Below are 14,460 nucleotides of genomic sequence, written 5' to 3'. Positions count from 1 at the left end.
AAATCTGTTGGAATTCTTTAAGGAAATAACAAGGAGGATAGACAAATGATAATCAGTGAATATTGTATACTTGGATTTTCAAAAGACTTTTGGCTACGTGCCACATGTGATAAGAGTCCATGGTATTACAGGAAAGATACTAGCATGTATCATTGGCCCATTGGCAGGAGGCAAAGAGAGGGAGTAACAGGCACCTTTTCTGCTTGGCTACCAATGACTAATGGTGTTCTGAGGGATCAGTATTGGGACTGCCTCTTTTTAAGTTGTATGTCGATGATTTGGATGATGGAATTAATGGCTTTGTGGCCAAGTTTACAGATGATACTAAGGTGGTGGAACAGGTAGTTTTGAGAATGCAGATAAGCTGCAGAAGGACTTAGTCAGATTAGGAGAATGGACAAAAAAGTTGCAGATAGAATATCGTGTTGGGAATTCGGTAGAAGGAATAAAAGCAAATGCAATGTTAGCTTTCATTTTGAGTATATAACAACAAGGGTGTAATGCTGAGGCCTTATAAGGCATTAGGTTGAGCATTTTTGTGCACAGTTTTAGGCCACTTATCTAAGAAAGGATATGCCAACGTAAACAAGGGTTCAATGGAGGTTCACTAAAATGATTGTGGGATCGAATGGTTTATCATATGAGGAGTGTATTGTGGCCCTGGGCCTGTACTTGCTGGAATTTAGAAGAATGAGGGGGTTATCTTAATGAAATCTATCGAATGTTGAAAGGCTGCGATAGAGTGGATGTGAAAAGGATGTTTCCTTTAGTGGGGGAGCTTAGAACCAGAGGGCACAACATCAGAATAGAGGGATGTCCATTTAGAACAGCGATGAGGTGGAATTTCTTTCACCAGACGGTGATTAATCTGTGAAGTTCATTGCCTCAGGTGGCTGTGGAGGCCAGGTCACTGAGTGTATTTAAAGTGTAGATTGATAGGTTCTTGATAAGCCAGCGAATGAAAGGTTTCTGGGAGAAGGCAGGAGAATGTGGTTGAGAAGGAAATGCATCGGCCATGATGAAATGGCAGAGTAGACTCGATAAGCCGAATGGCTTAATTCTGTTCCAATGTCTTCCAGTCTTATTTTCCATGTCGAAGTTATCAACAGAGTTGTATGCTCGTCAACATCACTACCTTCAGCAGCAATAGTCAACCAAAAGTTCGATGAGGTCAGATTATTTCTTGGTGATGCAAATAAAGAAAAACTTGTTCAATCCCTTCCTACCTATGCTCGTGACACTTCTCACGCTCTTAAACTTTTCGATGATTTTAAGTTCCCTGGGCCCCACCACTTTATTTTCACCATGGATGTCCAGTCCCTATATACTTCCATCCCCCATCAGGAAGGTCTCAAAGCTCTCTGCTTCTTTTTGGATTCCAGACCTAATCAGTTCCCCTCTACCACCACTCTGCTCCGTCTAGCGGAATTAGTCCTTACTCTTAATAATTTCTCCTTTGGCTCCTCCCACTTCCTCCAAACTAAAGGTGTAGCTATGGGCACCCGTATGGCTCCTAGCTATGCCTGCCTTTTTGTTGGCTTTGTGGAACAATCTGTGTTCCGTGCCTATTCTGGTATCTGTCCCCCACTTCTCCTTCACTACATCAACGACTGCATTGGCACTGCTTCCTGCACGCATCCTGAGCTCATTGACTTTATTAACTTTGCCTCCAACTTTCACCCTGCCCTCAAGTTTACCTAGTCCATTTCCGACACCTCCCTCCCCTTTCTAGATCTTTCTGTCTCTGTCTCTGGAGACAGCTTATCCACTGATGTCTACTATAAGCCTACTGACTCTCACAGCTATCTTGCCCATCCTCTGGGTTCCCCCCCCCCACCTTGTCTTTCTTCCCAGACCTCCTGTCCCATGATCCTCTCGTATCTCTTTTGCCAATCACCTGTCCAGCTCTTGGGTCCATCCCTCCCCATCCTGTCTTCTCCTATCATTTTGGATCTCCCCCTCCCCCTCCAACTTTCAAAGCTCTTACTAACTCTTCCTTCAGTTAGTCCTGACGAAGGGTCTCGGCCTGAAACGTCGACTGTTCCTCTTCCTAGATATGTCTACTATAAGCCTACTGACTCTCACAGCTATCTGGACTATTCCTCTTCTCACCCTGTCTCTTGCAAAAACGCCATCCCCTTCTCGCAATTCCTCCGTCTCCGCCGCATCTGCTCTCAAGATGAGGCTTTTCATTCTAGGACGAGGGAGATGTCCTTTTTTAAAGAAAGGGGCTTCCCTTCCTCCACTATCAACTCTGCTCTTAAACGCATCTCCCCCATTTCACGTACATCTGCTCTCACTCCATCCTCCTGCCACCCCACTAAGAATAGGGTTCCCCTGGTCCTCACCTACCACCCCACCAGCCTCCGGGTCCAACATATTATTCTCCGTAACTTCCACCACCTCCAATGGGATCCCACCACTAAGCACATCTTTCCCTCCCCCCACCCCCGCTTTCCGCAGGGATCGCTCCCTACGCGACTCCCTTGTCCATTCGTCCCCCCCATCCCTCCCCACTGAACTCCCTCCTGTCACTTATCCTTGTAAGCGGAACAAGTGCTACACATGCCCTTACACTTTCTCCCTTACCACCATTCAGGGCCCCAAACAGTCCTTCCAGGTGAGGCAACACTTCACTTGTGAGTCGGCTGGGGTGATATACTGCATCCGGTTCTCCCGGTGTGGCCTTTTATATATTGGTGAGACCCGACGCAGACTGGGAGACCACTTTGCTGAACACCTATGCTCTGTCCGCCAGAGAAAGCAGGATCTCCCAGTGGCCACACATTTTAATTCCACATCCCATTTCCATTGTGACATGTCTATCCATGGCCTCCTCTACAAAGATGAAGCCACACTCAGGTTGGAGGAACAACACCTTATATTCCGTCTGGGTAGCCTCCAACCTGATGGCATGAACATCGACTTCTCTAACTTCCGCTAATGCCCCACCTCCCCCTCGTACCCCATCTGTTATTTATTTTTATACACACATTCTTTCTCTCACTCTCCTTTTTCTCCCTCTGTTCGTCTGAATATACCCCTTGCCCATCCTCTGGGTTCCCCCCCACCCTTGTCTTTCTTCCCGGACCTCCTGTCCCATGATCCTCTCATATCCCTTCTGCCTATCACCTGTCCAGCTCTTGGCTCCATCCCTCCCCCTCCTGTCTTCTCCTATCATTTTGGATCTCCCCCTCCCCCTCCAGCTTTCAAATCCCTTACTCACTCTTCCTTCAGTTAGTCCTGACGAAGGGTCTCGGCCTGAAACGTCAACTGTACCTCTTCCTAGAGATGCTGCCTGGCCTGCTGCGTCACCAGCAACTTGGATGTGTGTTTTGAATTGAAAGAGTGGAATATTCGTTTAAAAAAAAGAAGATATTTAAAGTTCATTGTTGATGTCACATCCTCATGCGTGCAAAGGTTGGGATATGTCATTCACGCCACCTACTACTCTACTGCAATAGATTTTCCTCTGTGTTTATTAGAACATTCACCAAATTTTACAAACAATGCCTCGGTTGTTTTCACTTCTGTATGCTATTTCTGTTTTTAGGTGGAAAGTGGGAAAATGTTTCCAGCATCTGGAAGGGGCAGGAAAAATGTTGTAACCTTTCTAATGATTACATATCAATGAAACCTTAAAGGTCACTCTTCCTGCTGACTCAGTAGGGATTTTCACAAGATGTAAACATGTCGTCTGTGAAAACTGAGGTTTGACTCTCAGTCGGAGGGGGAAGCGATGGTTCTTAAGCTAAGTGTCTGTGGCTGCAGCAGGAGAAATACTTTGAGTGGCTTTCTGCTCGCAGCTGTAATATGCGTAAATTCAATGTTATTAATTGACAAAATAGAATTCTCTCTGCGTTCCCTCACTGCACCCGGATTGTTTTTACTCCCATTTGCATTTTTCTGATATTTTTAAGGCAATGAGAAATCCAATAGCATTTAGCAGACACACCCTGACAAAAATAAATGGTGAGATGTTGAAAAGGTGGCAGATTTAGAGAAGCACCTTAAACAAAGGAAAGGAGATGTAACAACAGTTATGCTTAGGCGGGCATTTGAGAATCAGGGATCTAGTGGATGAAAGCATATTCATTACTGGTGCTGATCGGAGGTAGAGCGGAGTGATGATGGCGCTATTCGGCGACTCCTTTGCTTGCATTTTCCGACACAGTTCTATTTCCATCTTTAATATCTTTACTTTTCCCTTTCAGGGTTCTTTTGAAGACCCTGACCTGGAGTTACACGCTGACTACAGTTCTTTGCGGGAATGGGACCCGCTCTCGGGGTTTCATAACTGGCTATTGTTGTTTAGCACTCCAAGGGCTCGGCCTGAGAGTCCGGCTCGGTTTTTGAGGCCTAGGGCCTCAGGGCTCTGGAGACGGGCGGATCGAAGCCCCATGTCACGATTGGAGAACCCTGTGTTATCAGGGGAGTCGGAATCTCTATGACTGTGTGCTCAGATCTTTGCGCACAGAGCTCAAAAGAAAAGCGATGTAACGGACTTTTAACATCGTAAACCAGCAAGTTGTTTGGTTATGTCTCCCCTCCCGTTGTGAAAATAGAGACATCTCTTTCTCCCTTATTAGGGAGAGAGAGATCCTGTGGTATGTTGAATACCGGGTGAAACGTGAAGTCTTTGGGGTAACTGCAAGTCCGTGTCTTTGCTGTTGCTTTGCACACGCTTGAGTGTTCAGTGGTGGGTGCTGATGCTTTTTTTTGCCGGTGGGGGGAGGGGAGATCATTGCTTGTTGCGGCTTACACACAGGAGGGAGGGGAGCTGGGGTGGGGGGACTTTGGGATTCTAACATTTGACTGTCGTTCATTCTTTGGGGCACTCCTCTGTTTTCGTGGATGGTTGCAAAGAAAAAGCATTTCAGGATGTATATTGTATACATTTCTCTGATATTAAATGTACCTGTGATAATTTTGAAAAGGGAGGATGGAGGTGTACAAAAGGCAGAATTCAGTTGATTGTAGGGCTGACGGAGGTTACTGCAGGGGATTGGAAAACTAAGAAGGGTTTAATGAGCATGTATTTTAAATTTAGAGCAGAAGACAATCTAGGTCAGTTATGGAAAGGAGTGAACTAAAAATGTATGGCCCTAAACTCAATAGGCCAGGTGACATCTCTGGAGAGAGAAACAGAGTTAACATTTCCACATGGTGTGGAGTGCTTCCAGCATTTTCTATTTTATTTCAGACTTCTAGATTCTGCAGCCTTTTGTTTGGAAGAGAGTGATTAGTGATCATGCATTGGTGTGGGGCACAGCCAGCAGGTTTTGAGGAACTGATGCCTGTTGTGGATAAACAATGAGAGCCCGACAGCGAATCATCATCAGGAAAATCAATCCTGAAAGTGACCAAATCAAGGATAAAGGGAATACTCGAGTTTCAATAGCAGAAAAGCTATGACAGGAATAAAGCTACATTCAGGGGATAGAGAGTACTGGTGATTTCAGTTGGTTGGGTGCTCCGATCACACTATACTTTGTAGATTTGTGGCTACTCAAGAAATTAATCCCAGGTTGTTATAATTTCAAGTTCCCATTAATTCTCAGTTGCTGATGTGCTATAGTTAGAAGAGGAGTAAGTTGTAGAAGAATTTCTTTCATATCCTCTCCATTTGCATGGACGCCTACTTCCACTTTTCTACCATCTGGTCCACCTCATTTCCTGAGCTGCATGCTTTTGTTACCTCTCATCTACACAGTTCCAAATTCCACTGGGCTGGTCTCCTTCTAATTTATAAATTTTGCATGATACTGCTCATCTGAAGTGACTCAGAACATTTTGGCACATCAGTAACTTCTATTACTTCACCCAGATCAAAAGTATTTAAAAAAAAAACTCTCCTTAGACCTCTTAACTTCTTTATGACCCTGATCCATTTTCTCAGCAGATTGATTTTTCAGGAATTAACGGTTGCTTCTTGATCAGATCATCAAGTGATATTTGAGTTCAGTCTTGATGACGTACATATTGTTGGTGCGAGCTTCATCTGTGAGTCACATCACTTGGCCAAATAAACATCTTGGAAGGGGTTGTGCATCATTAGGTGTTGCATTATGTGAATTACATCTTTCTTCATATCCAGATCATCAGATAAAATAACAACTAGTCTGAATAGTTTAAAAAAAAACTTGAAACTGATGTGAACATCCAAATTAAAATTTATCAGATGTGAATTTGTAAAAAACATTTAACAGACCAATCATATCTAATTTACTTAGAAGGGCTGTTTTCATGAGGTTACAGAGGAAAAATACAGTTTATATGGTTGCTATATATGGACATTCAACAACCATTTAACAAATTGCCAGATAACGGCTTTAAGGTTAGTACTAAATCCAACAGCAGATACAAGTTGAACTAACATGAATATAAAACTTTTTTTAAGTTACAGAAAAAAGTGAATTATAAGGAAAGATTGGCTTTTGGGCTGAAGGAAAATATATACTGGAGTTCTCAGGGTTAAGTACTAAGGCTGTGCTAGCGAGTGCAAGAATAGCATAACCAGGCATATTAATGTGTGGATGAGAGTCTGGTGTAGGGGGCAGGGATACAGATTCCTGGATCATTGGGGCCTCTTCTGGGAGAGGTACGACCTATACAAAAAGGACAGGTTACACCTGAACCCAAAGGGGTCCAATATCCTAGCAGGCACATTTAATAGAGCTGTTAGGGAGGGTTTAAACTAATTTGGCAGGGGAGTGGGAACTGGAGTGATGGGGCTGAGGAAGGGAAAAACAGAAATAAATCAAAGATAGCGTGCAACAGAGATTATAGAAAGAACAGGCAGGAGATGAGGCTTAATCACAGCCAGTGGCATGAGTTACAGGGCAATAGAGGTGTGGTGAAGTTAAAACAGAAAGCAACAAATACTGGACTGAAACTGTTGTGTTTGAATGCACGCAGCATAAGCAATAAAATGGACGATCTTGAAATTCAGCAACAGATTGGCAAAAATGACGTTGTGGCCTTCTCTGAAACTTGGCTAAAGGATAGCTGCCATTGGAAGCTCAACATCCAAAGATATACAGTATAATGGAAAGATAGGTTAGTAGGCAGATGGGGTGGTGTGGCCCTGTGTATAAGAAATAATATTAAATCATTGGAAAGAGAAGATATAGGATTGGAAGGTGTAAAATCTCTATGGGTTGAGTTAAGAAACGGCAAGGATAAAAGGACCCTAACTGCAGTTGTATACAGGCCTCCAAACAGCAGCCGATGTGGATTACAAATTACAGCAGGAGGTATAAAAGGCATATCGGAAAGGCAATGTCATGATAATCGTTGGAATTTTAACATGAAAGTGGATTGGGAATACCAGGTCAGTACTGGACCTCAAGAGAGAGAATTTGTAGAATGTCTAAGAGATGGCTTTTTAGAACAGCTTGTTGTTGAGTCCACTAGGGGATCGGCTGTGCTGGATTGGGTGTTGTACGATGATCCGGAGGTGATAAGAGAGTTTAACATTAAGGAACTCTTAGGGAACAGTGATCAAAATATGATCGAGTTCACATTGAAATTTCAGAGGGAAGAAATAAAATCCAATGTGTCGGTATTTCAGTGGAATAAAGGAAATTACAATGGCATGAGAGGGGAACTGGCTGAAGTTGACTGGAAAGGGACATTTGCAGGAAAGACGGCAGAGCAGCAATGGCTGGAGTTTCTGCAAAAAATGAAGGAAGTGCAAGACAGATATATTCCAAATAAGAAGAAATTTTCAAAGGGAAGAAGGACACTCCTGTGGGTGACAAGTGAAGTCAGAGTCAAAGTAAAAGCAAAAGAGAGGACATACAAGGAAGCCAGAGCTAGTGGGAAGATAGAGGATTGAGGAGCTTTTAAAAACTTGCAGAAAGAAACTAAGAAAGTCATTCAGAAGGAAAAAATGAATTATGAGAGGAAGCTGGTGACTTAAATCAAAGAACATATGAAAAGATTTTTTAAGTATATAAAGGATAAAAGAGAGTCGAGGGTAGATATAGTACCAATACAAAATGACGCTGGAGATATTTTAATGAGAGATGCAGAGATGGTAGAGGAACTGAATGCATATTTTGCATCAGTCTTCACAGTGGAAGACGTCTGCAGTATACCGGACATTCAAGAGTGTCAGGGAAGTTAAGTTTCTGCTGTGAAAATTGCGACTGAGAAGGTGCTTAGGAAGCTTAATGGTCTGAGGGTGGATAAATCTCCTGGACCTGATGGAATACACCCTCGGGTTTTGAAGGAAGTAGCTGCAGAGATTACGGAGGCATTAACGATGATCTTTCAAGAATTAATAGATTCTGGTGTTGTTCTGGATGACTGGAAAATTGCTATTGGTGCTCCACTATTTAAGAAGAGTGGGAGGCAGCAGAATGGAAACTATAGACCTGTTAGTCTGACATCAGTGGTTGGGAAGTTGTTGGAATCGATTGTTAGGGATGAGATTATGGAGAACCTGGAGGCACATGACAAGATAGGCCACAACCAGCGTGGTTTCCTGAAAGGAAAATCCTGCCTGACAAAGCTACTGCAATTCTTTGAGGAAATTATAAGCAGGGTAGACAAAGGAGATGCAGTAGATGTGGTGTACTTGGATTTTCAGAAGGCCTTTGACAAGGTGCCGCACATGAGGCTGCTTAGAAAGATAAGAACACATGGAATTACAGGGAAGTTACTAGTGTGGGTGGAGCATTGGCTGGTCGGCAGAAAACAGAGTGTGGGACTAAAGGGATCCTATTCTGGCTGGTTGCCGGTTACTAGTGGAGTTCCACAGGGGTCTGTGTTGGGACCACTGCTTTTTACGATATACATCAATGATTTGGACTGTGGTATTAATGGATTTGTGACTAAATTTGCTGATGATACAAAGATAGGAGGGGGAGCAGGTAGTGTTGAGGAAACAGAGAGCCTGAAGAAAGTTTTAGATAGTTTAGGGGAATGGGAAAAGAAGTAGTAAATGAAATACAATGTTGGAAAGTGTATGGTCATGCACTTTGGTGGAAGAAATAAACAGGCAGACTATTATTTGGATGGGGAGAGAATTCAAAATGCAGAGATGCAAAGGGACTTTGGAGCCCTTGTGCAAGATACCCTAAATTTAACCTCCAGGTTGAGTTGGTTGTGAAGAAGGTGAATGCATTGTTGGCATTCATTTCTAGAGGTATAGAATATAAGAGCAAGGGTGTGATGTTGAGGCTCCATAAGGCACTTGTGAGACCACACTTAGAGTATTGTGTGCACTTTTGGGTTCCTTATTTTAGAAAGAATATACTGAAATTGGAGAGGGTTCAGAGAAGATTCATGAGAATGATTCCAGGAATAAAAGGGTTGCCATATGAGGAACATCTGGCAGCTCTTGGGCTGTATTCCCTGGAGTTCAGGAGAATGAGGGGGTATCTCATAGAAACATTCCGAATGTTAAAAGGCCTGAACAGATTAGATATGGCAAAGTTATTTCCCTTGGTAGGGGATTCTAGGACAAGAAGGCACTACTCCAGTACTGAAGAACATCCTTTTAGAACTGAGATGTGCAGAAATTACTTTAGTCAGGGGGTGGTAAATCTGTGGAATTTGTTGCCATGAACGGCTGTGGATGCCAAGTCATTGGGTATATTTAAGGCAGAGATAGATAGGTTCTTGATTAGTCAGAGCATCAATGCGTATGGGGAGAAGGCAGGGGAGTGGGGATGACTGGAAGAATTGGATCAGCCTATGATTGAATGGCAGAGCAGACTCGATGGGTCAAATGGCCTACTTCTGCTCCTATATCTTATGGTCTTATGGTTTTATATAAAAAAGAAAGCAGTTCTGAAGAGGGTATAAGAACAGAGAGATCTGGGGTTATTTTTGTATAGTTTGATGAAAGTAGCTTATCAGGTTTGAGAAAGTACTTAAAATAAGTGAAAGGATCCTGGACCTTATAACTAAAAAAAGCAAGAGAAAAGGAGTCATAATGACCCTTGATAAAGCACTGGCTTGGCAATATCTAGGATACTATGCCCATTTCTGATTTCACTATATAAAGGAGTTAGAAATGGTACAGAAGAAACTTAGCAAATTCTTAATAATTCCTGGGGCTTGAATTATTAAATACACTGAAAAAGCTGGCATTGTTCTCCTTGCAGGGTGTGTTGTGACAATGTTTAAAATCTTGACGAGTATGGACAGTGTGATTAAAGAAAAGTATAACCTGACAACACAGAGGTCAAGAACCACTAAAAAAAGAATAAAGGTGATCGGTGCTATGTTTGTTCTTAATAAAGTCAAACTTGGCATGGGTTTACATTAAGACATTTTATTGTTGGACTGCTGCTCAAACTCATGCATAATTAACTAGGTCTCCATTCAGTTCCAGGTGAACCAGCTGCATTGTTCACTGGGAACTGAAGTTCTTTATTGTGCACACATAATAACACATTGTCCCCCTTGAAAGAAAAAGAAACACAATACTATGTCCTCATAAACCTGCAAGGAACAATAATTCTCTCCAACAAAAATATCTACATTTCATAGCAAGTCTCTTAATTTTTTTTGAACTTTAAATTGTTCAACATTTCAACTTGAATTGTTTCAAAGGTTTCAAAAGTACATTTAATGTCAGAGAAATGTGTACAATATACATCCTGAAATGCTTTCTCTTCACAACCATCCACAAAATCAGATGAGCATCCTCAAAGAAGAAATGACAGTTAAATGTTAGGACCCCAAATTCCCTCCCAGCTCCCCCCTTCCATGCGAAAGCGGCAGCAAAGCAACGATTCCCCTTCCCCCCATTGACAAAACAAAGCATCAGCACCCGCCACTGAGCACTCAAGCGTGAGCAAAGCAACAGCAAAGACACAGACTTGCAGTACTCCAGAGACTGCTCATTCACCTGGTATTCGACATACCACAGGCTCTCTCTCTCCTTAATAAGGGAGAAAGAGATATCTCCATTTCACAGCGAGAGGGGAGACATAACAAACAACTAGCTGGTTTACAATGTTAAAAGTCTATTGCTTCGCTTTTTCCAAACCCTGTGCCCAAAGATCTTGGGTCTCTGGGCATACTGCCATAGATCTTCCATCTCCCACGACACACCGATCTCCTGTCTTAAGAACCCTGAAAGGGAAAAATAGAGATATTAAAGATGGAAATAGAGCTGTTTCCGAAGATGCAAGAAAAGGAGGTGCCATTAGGCGCCATTGATTCTGCTGAGCTCCTCCTCCAGCAATTACCGTCCCTTAATCCAGGAGTCCCCAACCTTTTCTGCACCACGGATCGGTTTAATATTGACAATATTCTTACGGACCAGCCGACCCGGGGAGGGGGGTGTAGGGTTGCCACCGGACAAGAGTAGCAGTTAAATACGTTGTGTTTACCCCAAGAAAGACTACCATGACCATGAAGCCTTGCGCGGGCACCAGTGCGCATGCGTGTACGTGCCGATTTTTTTCTACAAATTGTTTCTGCCGATTCTGTTCGGGGGGGGGTGTTAATCATGACCAGAGTATAGGTGATAAGTGGCTAATACACTCAGTTTTGTTTCTAAAAGGATTTATCTAATGAACTTAATATTAAACACACAGCGCATATTTTCCTCGCATGAATATAGTGATAAGTCAATTATCAGGGGAGGACAGGGGAGCTTGAAGTAAGTATTGAACGAACTTCCAGTAGAAGTTGTAGAGGCAGGTTCAATATTGACATTTAAAGAAAAATTGGATAGGTATATGGACAGGAAAGGAATGGAGGGTTATGGGCTGAGTGCGGGTCGGTTGGACTAGGTGAGAGTGGCGTTTGGCACGGACTAGAAGGGCAGAGGTGGCCTGTTTCTGTGCTGTAATTGTTATATGGTTATATAAGTCACTTATAAGTCAATAACATCATAACATTTTAAGTAACATTTGGATATTAAACACACAGCACATATTTTCCCTGTATGAACATATAAAATCATTGCAACACACCAATATCACTGAATCAGTGGGAGCCCTGGGCTTGTTTCCCTGCAACAAAATGGTGCCATCGAAGGGTGACGGGAGACAGCGATACTCAAAGGGGGTTCCTTTTGTCCAGTCTATTCCGCAATTTAGTTTTCGTTGCATTCATTGCAGAGATACGTTGGAAATGGAAGCAACATTTTCAGTGTTTTCATGGCTATCTCAGGATATTTAGCCTTGACTTTGATCCAGAAAGCTGGCAGAGGTGTTATGTCAAACATACCTTTCAGCCCGCCGTCATTTGCAAGCTCGAGGAGTTGATCTCCTTCTCACACTGACATGAATGATGCGCGGGTAATGACCTCACGTACATAATGACCTCGTGTGCGTTAAAGTTCAACAGTGGGTGTGACAGGGAATGAGGAAAGGTGCAGCTGACTCATATCGCCAAATCATAATGTTTCCTTGCGGCCCGATAGCACATGCTTTGCGGCCTGGTCGTTGGAGACCGCTGCCTTAATCCACTCAACAATTTTCAATTGATCTCTGGGGTGGTTTAATGTCCTTTTTGGCCTGTCTATTTGTTTCCACAGGTGTATTGCTTTCATTTGCTGTATTAATATTTGTGTCTTTCTGAGAACTCTCATCAACATGTTCATTTTTTACATATGCTGGCCCTTTTGGTGTACTGACAGGTGATGCATCACAGCTATGGGTTGGAGCTTGTAGTCATAGATACATCTGGTTCCTTCTCAGAGGTGTCCTTCACTCTGAATGGATCTGGTTGGAATGTGGAGTTACTTCCTCTTGAACATATCCTTGCTTGGACCACGTGCCAGGATCATGATCTCAGATTCACACTTGATCTCCAGGTTTAAGGACTGGTAGGCTATTTGTAGTCTTGTCATGGCACTGTTTCTGCTTTTCTTTCCCTTTCACTTTAGCCAATTTGGCTTTGTGTGCTCCTTTATGTGCCAGCAGGTTTTCATGCGTTGGAAGATTTGTGCAAGTGTGTTGACCAATCAACATTTGATTTGGTGAAAGGCCATTCTGCAGTGGTTCACTTCTGTAAATCCTTAAACTTTTGTGGGAATCTTCTTGTCCATCTTGAGCTTTCTTCATGAGCCCCTTCACTGCTTTGACTGAACTCTCCGTTATGCCATTAGATTTTGGGTGATGTGGGTTTGAAGTTATATATCAAAGCCCCCGAACATTGGCAAAGACCCAAATTCACAGCTCAAAAGGTGTGGACCATTGTCTAATACTACTTCACATAGAACTCCCTGCCTCACAAACACAGTTTTTATGAAGGTGATGACTACATTGCTGGATGTTGAATGCAGTGTTACGACCTCTGGGTAATTGGAAAAGTAGTCTGACACAACAATATGATTTTTCCCATTGCAATCAAACAAATCCAATCCAACTTTGAAGTACAGCCTGAATGGTACAGGGTGTGGTGCAAGCGATTCTGCTTGCTGCTTTGGTCTGTGGGTAAGGTATATTTCACATGAACTAGTAGTCTGGCTGATGTCTTCATTCATTCAGTCACATCACATCACAAGCTCTGCATTTACATTTTTCCTCACCAAGATGCTCTTCGTGTATCTTCTGGGGTATTTCTCTACACTGGAGTCACAAACCTGCTCCCTTTGAATACCACATCCTTCACTCTGCATGCCCAGTAATCCCAAATACATACTGGACAGTCATTCTTAGCCACTGGCCATCCTTTCTGTACGGTACCTTTGAATTCTTACATTTTTTTAAATCTGGCCCTACTGCTCTGTTCTATCTGGAGATACTGGAAGGGAGGTGACAATCTTGTCAGCATAGGCCTGTATATCTGCATTAACCACTTGATCACTCTTATTATTCTTGTTGACTGCTCAAGACAGCATATCAGCAGCCAGCATATATTTTCCCGATGTGTAGATCACCGTCACATCATATTTCTGAAGCCTTATCAACATGTGCTGTATCCTCATTGGACAGTCATTCCTGGGTTTGGACAGATTGAGACAAATGGTTTGGGTAATCTGTCTCCACTTCAAAATCTTGTCTAGATGTACTGGTGGAACATTAGAATATTTTATTACTGAACTGCAACACCACCCTGTGCACATGCAACCCAGTCAGCAACGTAGCTTCCAGTTCCGGGTGCAACCCCTAGCATTGGCCACTGGGAACTGAAGTTCTTTATTACACATTCATAATAACACAATTGGCAAATGAATGAACAGTGACAAAAAGAAAAGCGTCCCTTTGTGGCAGAGGTGGCTCTAGGCTGTATCTCTACAAGAGGAAGCAGCATAGGCATCTGAAATGAACAAATCCACAGTGGGACAGGAAGGATTGCTCGTACATAAAGTGGTGATTGATTTCATGAGCTGGATGGATTCTGAGTTACTGGTCATTCTGGGATCTGACAAAAATAACTAAATGTCTTTGTAAGTCATATTCGAGTACTGCTGATAAATGTTTAGGAGATGATTTAATGGCTTGTATAAGGTTCTGCAGAGCACTAAATTTATATTCACAACAG

At 42.8% G+C, this 14,460-nt stretch overlaps 1 protein-coding gene across 5 annotated transcripts in view; it reads left to right on the top strand.

Annotated features, from left to right (window-relative positions):
• Positions 1 to 14,460, top strand: part of LOC134353010 (rho GTPase-activating protein 6-like) — a 201,673-nt gene that overhangs the window by 172,816 nt on the left and 14,397 nt on the right. The window lies entirely within an intron of this gene.

Source organism: Mobula hypostoma, chromosome 10, assembly GCF_963921235.1.
Source record: "Mobula hypostoma chromosome 10, sMobHyp1.1, whole genome shotgun sequence".
In the NCBI taxonomy this organism is placed as follows: Eukaryota; Metazoa; Chordata; class Chondrichthyes; order Myliobatiformes; family Myliobatidae; genus Mobula; species Mobula hypostoma.
This window is presented reverse-complemented; position numbering and strand designations above follow the sequence as displayed.